Raw genomic sequence first — 10087 nt, 5'->3', positions numbered from 1 at the left:
AAATATATTATAATACACAAAACTAAAATAAATACTACTATAAATTCAGAGTTCTTGTATTGTTTCATTTCATCTACAATATTATGTATATAATTATAAAAATAAAAACAATAAAAACATAATATGACAGTTACAAATTGATATTTAATATTTGAGATCAAAACGAAAAATTAGTCAAAAATTTAATAAATCTTTAAAAGTTAAATATAATAAGAAGAATAAAAACGAAACATTATTAAATAGGGTTAATTGTATAAAACATGAAACTAAAAAAGCATCATTTTCGAATAAAAATGGTTGATATTATTGATCCAAAAATCAACTTATTTAAGGGTAAAAAAAATACTTTTTGGGGTTAATTCTTAGTATTTTACTTTTTAAATAACCTATAATTAGAGATGCTCTAAGAGCATTTATAATTTGAATGCATTAAACTCAACGATATTCGGATGTCACGTTGTTGCTTAATGGATATGTAGTTCAATTGGAAAAAAAATAAACTTTTTTCATGTAAAATATTAACAAATAATTTTTTTTTTAAAAAATATGTTGTTCTATTGAGCTTTTGTAAGATCAATGCATTGTATGATAAAAATTATAAAGTTATATGAAAAGTATAAAGGCTTTTTTGGGAAAAGGGTAAATATTGTGCATGCACTAAGAAAGCGGAAAAACATAAATAGTATTATAGTTACAGACTATGGTATATTATCTTTTTGCCTCCATAAGACTGTTTATCCAAAAATTAAAAAATGGGCCATGTAAGTCTACTTCAGCGATTACAGACATCCTGTTTTCACATTATTATCAGATCAGTCTAAACACCTTGTAACACTGAATGCCAAAGACATGCTAATGTGAAACAGTGAGTAATTATGATGTGTTTCTGATCTGTAAGTACTTGTTGAACATAAAAAGAAAATTATAAATAAATAAAAATTATATAATATAAGTACTTGTTGGCAGTAAATTAGTTCTTGGAATTATCTCTAAAAGTCCATTGTTGAGCCAGTTCTTCATGGAGGGGGTTGGTATGGTTTATAATTAGCATGTTTGTTTTCTTTCAATTTGCTGCCTGGGTTGACTGTCTATCAGTCAAAATAATATGATGGGATAACTAAGATACTCTATTAGTCTATTATATTAATTGTTTGATTCCAGACTTGTGTTTTCAAAGTTTTATTAATATACTATATGTTTTAAATCAATAAATGTTTTATTAGTTAAGAATCTGCTACATGTGCTCTACCTATGGAAATCTCATGACTTAGATTTAATTCTATATATCTTAATAATTAATATTTAGTAGTTCCATTCCCATATGAATGCATAACTATGACTCGCAACCACTTTTTTTTTTTCTTTCTGTTTCTTCATTTTTTTATATATGCTCCTTATTTGCTTAGAAATTTAATTTGAATAAAATTATATAAGTGATGATATAAAGGGTGTCTCCTCATATCAAGGGTAGTTTTCATTTTTGGAAGTTCCTTTCAATACCCAAAAGTAGATATTGAACCCTTAAGTATGGTCAAACTAGTACCAAAGGCCCCCATGACAGATGTAAAAAAGTACACAAAAAAGTGAAAAAACAAACTCACCACATTACAAAATACAAACCATAATACATTATAAACTCGGTTACTACCCCTAACGCTAATATACAAGAGCCCTCGTTAACATGGCCTTAATTATATATGGCAACCTACTACAAATTCAACTTAAAAAGGGATCTTTTTGTAGACAAAATTTTTCAAAAATCCTCTAAAGGGAAAGAATTAATAATGTAAATAAAAATATTGTTACCACTATGCAATTTTCTCTATTGACAACCTCCATTCCTTCCTGGACCTCCATAATAAATATAATTCCCCTAAACATTATTTTTTCCTGCTTTTATATTGTAACAATTTGGATGATCAGCTAATAGATGGAGATTTGTTAAAGGAAGCAAACTATTGTCCCAATCAACAACCTGCAAATTCCTAAAGTATGAAGCTTTCCCAAAACCTTCATCTGCAAAATGACCACTTCCCATTTGTGTTGATGTGTGATATCCCCTTGATCTTGAGTTCACTATCTCCCCTCCAAATTGTATCATACTTGCTTCTTTTTGTAGATGACTGAATAAAAAAGATGGCCAATATCCTATTAGCACCCCTGATCCAAATTGTAGCCACCAGTGTCCATGTTTAGGATCCTTTATATAAAAACAACAACAATGTCAATGGTTGCATTTTTATATAACCTTCTATTTTGTTAATTTATTACTTCAATTTAACAGTATTGTAAAAGTTGAGTTATAGAAATAGTTGTTTAGAAAACAAACAAAGATCATGGATCAAGGACATGAGGAAAAGAACAATAAAGGCTTATATATATAATTGTTCCAAAACCTAGATGATATCAACTTAGTAATAGTCTATATAGCTTAATTACTTAATTAAGTAAAAGTTAAAGGGAAGTCCACACATGGGAGACACTTCCTCGAAATGGAGAAAGAATCTTAATATTTATTATTTTATCAATCCACTTCACAACTTTTCTCTATCATGAAAAAAAAAATATTTCCTATTTTATTATTTACTTTAAGTTATTTTTTTAACAACTAGGTATGAAATATAAAACAAAAATGTACAATACCCATAAGAGTGAAATCCATATTGAAATTAGAATTCGAATCCTTAACCATTAAGTATACCACAATAGAATCAACCAAATTTGATTTAAACTTAGCATATCATTAAATAAATTCAAATGCTTTTCTCATTACCTTCCATATCATGATACCAATATCAAATTGTTTTCCATTGTAAGATGATCTTGGCACCTATAGCAATCCTGCTGTTTGTTTGAACAAATCCTGAGCATAGCAAGTTATAGCACCCTGTTGCTTGGTATGCATCAGTCTGTATATATTAACATTTATTAGCCCAATTATATATATATATATATATATATATATATATATATATATATACACACACACACACACATAGAGAAACAGTTGAGATATTACTCACTGTCCAATAAGTAAAAAATCTTGGATAACCATCTCCATACAACTTTGGGCTAACCTGGAAAATCACATCATGAATATTTTTGAAGTGACAACATATTTATTTCATTAAAGTTTCAATAAAAAAGGGTTGTCTTAATCAATGCTATAATGGGGAATTAAATACAAATAAGTTATCTACCTGCCAACCGGCTTCAATGGTGTTGAGATCATTGCCAAATGAACCGGATATAACCCATAATTGTGACAAGCTAAATTCATATGGATCTGTAACAACAGGTGTCCATACATTCATACTGGCTTTTGCTCCGTAGTACTGATCTCCATTAACGAAAGCGACTGCATGCTATAGTTTCAGAAAACGTATCTCAGCAAGCAAATCTTCAACTTTCCAGATAAATTTGTCTTTTCTTTTTCATTTTTGGTTTGAATTCGGAGTGTTGTTGATCATGCAGAATTGCAGATTGATTAAAGTTAAACAAACCTCATGGCCACTGCTCATGGTGTCGTGCCTCACACCTCCTTTGATCTTTCTTCCAAATCTTTTTACTGAACTAGCTCGAAGAACATCTTTTTCGGTGGTTCTTCTGATCGGAATAGTGCCTTTTGGACAGAATTCGCTAGATTCTGCCCATAGTTGAATTGTCTCCAAGTATTCATCAATGGTGTCGTTCCCCTTCGGCCTCTCAGATGGTGGTTCCTGTGATTAAAATGAAAAGTTACTTTAAGAAATCTTCGATTCAAAAAACAGAACAAAAAGATAATGAATGTATATATATACCAATGGCCTTTGTCCTCTGAGTTTCGGATGATCAAATGCAGGTTGAAGATGAGAAGGAACACAATCGATCAAATCTCCATCAGGACTCTACAAAAGAAACCCAAATTGTGAAAATCGAAAGCGAACCTTGAGCTACAAGAAACTAAGGATAATGTCAACACAATAAGTCAAAGAGGAAACTTACCTTAATGGTCTTAAGCGCAGGTTTATTAATCTTCTTTAAATGAGCTCTGACTTTCTTAAGCTTCTTCAATGTTCCCGTTGGTCTAAAGCTTGTTTCGTTTATTGGTACGGAATCAGCAACAGCGACAAACAAGATTAGAATACAAACAAACGAGAAAATGATTGGAGATTTAGAATAAGAAGAAGAAGAAGAGGAAGAGGAAGAAGACATGTTTGCATTGGTATTTAAGAAACAATATCTGTGTTTGGTTGTATCCTATGCTAACATGACCTCAAATGTGTTATCTGTTATGCAGATTAATCACTTGTCTCTTTGCTACTTAGATACTATTAACAAGAGAACAACAACAATAACAAAGAAACAATCAGTTTATTCTGATTTTTTGGTGCAACCCTTCAAAGACAAGAAGAGTTGGTGAGTGTTAAAAATTTGAGTCTTACTTTTAAATGACTCGAATTGACAAATAAATACACTCTTTTTTCTCTCTCATATCAAGATTCCTTGGGTTCGTGCTCTGACACGCAGAACCAGCCTACATTACATTAGAGGTGTGTAGGGTTTAAAACCCATTAACACACCAATAGTCAATTTTATTTTAATCAATTACACCTTTTCTTTTTAAATGACACCCACAAAACCAGAAAGAATGCTCAAAATGGTCTTCACTCTTTCCAACTTGAGGTCTAGCTTTCCTCACTGAAAGATTAGGGTTCAAACCCTTTTATCAAAATAATTTCAACCTTTGATTTATCATTAAGTCTTGCTAGTTCATTTCTTGTTTTGCTCTTGTCAATCTTTTTCATAAGATATTTGGTTTATTTCTTATGTGGGCCATGTTAAAAAGAAATATTAAAGATAACCCCTCAGATTTTTTTTCAAAAATTAATTAAAAGTTACAAAAATTCAGCCATAACCATTGGTGGAGAATCTAAGGTTATCCGTTATATCTGTCACTAACCATTATAGCGGTGAATATCGCATTATCACCACACTCTCTACCACGAATTATAAGATACCTACCACTAAACACATCACTCTACCTCATTTTTTTAATTAAATATAATTTAAAAATACATTAAAAAAACATAATTTTTTAATACTAGTTTTTCATTAAATTAAAATACCACATTACAATAAAAAAAATTACATTAATTAAAATGAAAAAATAAAAATAACAATAAAAATAAAACACCTAAAAATACCAAACATAACTAAAAAAACTACCACCTATTCCTATATCGGACTTAAACAAACTCTTTCATCGCAAGAAAAATATCTAAATTTTCGCCTTCGATATCGTCCGCTTTCAACTTCAAAATCTCCATATCGTTTTTTGTTTGAATCGTCATTTGCACCTCTTGGAATGATGTTTGTGCTTCTATCATTTTTTGCTCCACCCGACTCAACATCTCCGCCTTTGTTTCTTGAATGTGGACATATCGATCAATTTTCTCTCCAAAATGATCAATAACACTAGAACTCGGAGCCGACGAACCCGCTTTTTTTTGCTTTATTTCTTCCAACAGACAGACGAAGAGGTTGCTCGTCTTCAAAATTAACCGGATCATCGTTGATGTCGATGTGTGTTCGTCCGTCCGATCGTTGGGAAGTTGCATCCGGGTTTCTTGAACGCTTTGAACCATAAGAGGTTTGTGAAGTTTCCGTTTGCTCTTTTCATTTTGGAGCGTCTTTCAATTTTAGCCACAGTTTCACATACGGAAAAGCTTTGCGGGTTAGTGTTGTTTTTTCAAATTGACCCAAATCCGCCTTGAAGACATCGAAATCGTTTGTCCCGCTTTTGCGTATGTTTTGGAGGTTACTGTAAATTCCTCCAAATTCGGTGTGTTATAGTCGAATATCGCGCCACTTCGACCTAATTTGATAGGGATTTCGACTTTCACTTCCCGTTAATGCAAAAAACACGCTTCGAACTTTCTCCCAAAACAATGAATGTTTGATAATCTCCTTCAATTGGGTCTTGGAAAGCTAAAACTCATGCCTCAACTAGCTTTTCTTCTTCCTATTTTGTCCATGGCACCCTTTTTTGGCCGATAGTTGGTCGCGTCGTTTTTTTTCCTTTTTTTGGTTGAGGTGATGGTGGTGAAGGTTACGTTTCTAAAACAAGATCTGGCGAATAAAGGGATTGTGAAATTAGTGGTTGTGATTGTTGTGGTTGGAATTGTTGGAAGGTCGGGAAAGGTTGATATTGTTGTTGGAAAAGTTGTGTTTGTTGGATAGGGGAACCGGTTTGAAGCAAATTGACAAAACCACCTTGAGATGAGTCCATGGTCGGGAATTAGCGAGGGGTTGTATTCCAACCCCTTCTGTCTCTTTCAACCGATACTAGGTATATTTCAACCCCTTCGATCTCTTTCAACTGGTACTGGGTATATTTCAACCCCTCCGGTCTCTTTCAACCGATATTAGGTATATTTCAAACCCTTCGGTCTCTTTCAACCGGTATCAGGTCTATTTCACCTCTACCACTACCACATAATATCATAACAAAAGAGTCACAGAGACATCAAGCAAATACATGCATAATAGATAATTGTCATGAAGATAGCCATCATACTACAAACATAGACTAGTGGGGCGATATTGGTGCCTTTGACCTACAAATACAGTGAAGGAAAGTCATCTTAGACTGAAGATATCAAATCACACTTGGGCTACTGACTCACGAAATCCTCTCACTAGATCATAAGTATAAACCCCTAATTGGAAATTAGGTCAATAATCTAACCCGAGAGTCAAAACCCTAAATTCAGACTTAAGGGTAAAAAGGCTGCTTAAACCCTGCCTTATTGGCCTACCATATCAAGGCCCAAATCCAAACTAGCCCAAAATGCATTCTGAGTCAAACTTAATAAAAGACCCTAAGGCCCAAGAACTACATGATGACCTAAGGCTCACAAATGACCTAATACTACAAATGGGCTTAAGGCCTAACTCGATCAAGGTAGAAGCCTAACAAATCCCGAGCCCAAAACGCAAAAGGCCCACAGACAAACGTACGTGCGGCGTACCTGGTACGTACGCCCGAAGTACGCTGCTAATCTGGAAATCAGGGTGCTGGCCCAGTACGCGCAAAGTACTCATAAGTACGCCCGAAGTACTTCATCCTCGAAGTCTATTGTCGCAAATAACTCAGGGTAACGCTTCCTCGTTTCTTCCTCAGGCTCCCACATCCACTCAGAACCCTTGTGGTGCTGCCACTGTATTTTCACCAACTCAACAAATTTGTTCCTCAAGGTTTTCATCTTCTAGTCAAGGATCGCTACTAATCTCTCGATATAATTCAGACGATCATCCACCTGAATGATCTAATGGAACCACTACAGAATCATCAACCAAACAAGTCTACAGCTGAGAGACGTGAAATGTGAAGAAAATACTTTTTTGTAGTTTCTGTGGTAGAAATCTTTAGATATCATTTTCACTTAAAAAAAAACAAGAAATTAAGTAATCTAATCTATAAATATGAGCTTTTTAAAGAAAATAATCATTTTTCAATTTTTGAAAAATAGTTACATTCTCCCGAATGTCTCATTCCAGATTACTGTTCATATTCTGGAGTTCTTTTTTTTTTAAAGAATGTCTTGTTTCAGATTTGATCTGTAGTTATTTTCTATTTTTTTTCCAATTTATTTTCAAAAAAATACCCATTATGTCCGAAATATCTATTCTGAAGTGTTTAATGTGACCGGTTTTCAATAAAATGTTTGATTTTAAGCACTAATATCGTTTATAGTTATATTTATTATGTTTGTTTAAGTTTTTATTAAATTTAACTAAAACGGTTTTTTTTCTCAAAATTCCCGAATTTTTCATTAGATTTCAAATTTGTTATTTAAATTTTGGTTTTTTTTTTTCGAAATCCGAAATCCAAAATTTCAGTATGGAATCCGGAATGTCAAACGAAAAGTACGTTTTTCTAAAAAAATTATTTTTTTTGTCTCGAATAGCCATTTCGGACTAAATAGTTATTTTTGCTAAAAACAAATTTTTTGGATTATTTTTCAAAAATACACATTAAATTATGGCTAGATTACTTAATTTCCTTAAAAAAAACTTTATATTTTTAAAACAAAACCTTTGGTTAAAGAGAGATTTAAAAAAAATGTTAAAATAATGGGAAAAAAATGTCTTATACTAGTATATAGAAGGTACATTTTGCAGTATCAAAACACATTTCGTAGCGTCCTCACTGAAAATCGAAAGATGTAATCATGGGAGGAAATTTCTTAAATTTTGGTTAATTTTTTAAAAAGTATATGTAATAAATATGTTTATGTTTGTTTTTTTCTCAATAGATAACGATGGAGTGATGGAGTGATATCATAGAACCTTGCGAAAAATCTTAATACTTAAGTAGGTGGCTACCTGCAAAAAGTTTTATATTTTGGCGAATTTTTGAATTTATCTTATAAATATGGCTATATACAGTGAAAACAAAATAAACTAGCTCTCTCTCTCTCTCTATATATATATATATATATATATATATATATATATATATATATATATATATATATATATATATATATATATATATACGACTAGATTATTTTGTTTTCACTATATATTATATGCATGTCTGATTGATTCTGGACCAACCATTTTAGTTATTTAAAAAAAGTAATTAATGCATATTATATGTTGAAGATATAATGAATATTAATTACATCTTCAGCATTTAATATGCATTAATTACTTTTTTAAAATAACTAAAATGATTGGTCCAGAATCAATCATACATGCACACAATAGATAGTGAAAACATTTGAACCTAACTCTCTCTCTCTCTCTCTCTCTCTCTATATATATATATATATATATATATATATATATATATATATATATATATATATATATATATATACTAGTTTATAGCCCGTGGGAACCACGATTATAAATTTAATTAAATTTATATAGTAAAAAATTAAAATTATTAATCAGTTATTTTAAATAACTTATTAATTAATATATTTTTTAGTTATATAAATTTTAATCATTGATTTAAATAAATATATGAAATTATATCATTTTATAATTTGTATTAATTTTATTTTAATTTTTGTTCTAATGTTATTAATTTAATCTATAGCAGAAAATTTAAAATTTGAAATTTAAAATGAAGAATTAATAGGTTGACAAATGACATGCATTAATTATGAGACATAATGGGGTGACACATGGCAAAAAAAGAATAAAATATGTATTAATGAGGAGACCTAATAGGATGACACATGTAAAAAGGAGAATAAAACTATTCTTTTATTAGAATAGGAATATATATATATATATATATATATATATATATATATATATATATATATATATACTAGTTTATAACCCGTGGGAATCACGGTTACAAAATTAATTAAACTATTATAGTGAGAAATCAAAATTATTAATCAATAATTTCAAATAAATTATTAATTAAGAGATATTTTTTTAGTTATATAAAATTATAATCATTAATTTAAATAAATATGTGAAATTATATCACTTTATAATTTGTATTAATTTAAATTTAATTTTTATTCTAATGTAATTAAATTAATGTAATTAGAGTGAGAAAATTTATAATTTATAATTTATAATTTAAAATTTAAAATTGAGAATTAATAGGTTGATAAATGACATGCATTAATGATGAAGCCTAATAGGGTGACACATGACAAAAGTAGAATAAAATATGCATTAATTAGGAGGTTTAATAGGATGACACATGTCAAAAGGAGATTAAAACTATTCTTTTATTATAATAGGGATATATATATATATATATATATATATATATATATATATATATATATGTTCTCTCTTTATAACTATAGTCTAAAATATTATATAATTAATAGGTTTTGTTGTGACTTTATAGACGGTTATAGAAAGATGGAATTAATAGGTAAAGTGGTGGAATAACACACGGTTTATAGAAAGAATTGACATTTGACACCCACAATAACAATATGTGTGTTTTAATGTGTGTCAGAGAGATTCCACTTGGTGTCTGCTCACTGCTGGTGGTGGAAAACACTGAAGGCATAAAAAATAAGTGTACTCAAAACATAACAACTGATAGGATTATCGG

At 30.3% G+C, this 10087-nt stretch overlaps 1 pseudogene across 1 annotated transcript; it reads right to left on the bottom strand.

The window, feature by feature from the left end:
- Positions 1-1603: 1603 nt before the first annotated feature.
- Positions 1604-4472, bottom strand: LOC145082090 (protein neprosin-like; annotated as a pseudogene). The gene is made up of 7 exons (XR_013696629.1): positions 3985-4472; positions 3801-3887; positions 3504-3719; positions 3201-3365; positions 3024-3077; positions 2774-2909; positions 1604-2200 (listed from the first exon to the last, which is right to left on the bottom strand). The product of XR_013696629.1 is annotated as a protein neprosin-like (transcript).
- Between the last annotated feature and the right edge of the window lie 5615 nt (positions 4473-10087).

This window comes from Lactuca serriola, chromosome 1, assembly GCF_051521515.1.
Source record: "Lactuca serriola cultivar US96UC23 chromosome 1, Lser_US96UC23_V15, whole genome shotgun sequence".
NCBI classification, from domain to species: Eukaryota; Viridiplantae; Streptophyta; class Magnoliopsida; order Asterales; family Asteraceae; genus Lactuca; species Lactuca serriola.
Note: the sequence above shows the minus strand (reverse complement) of the source record. Positions and strands in the feature narration are given on the sequence as shown.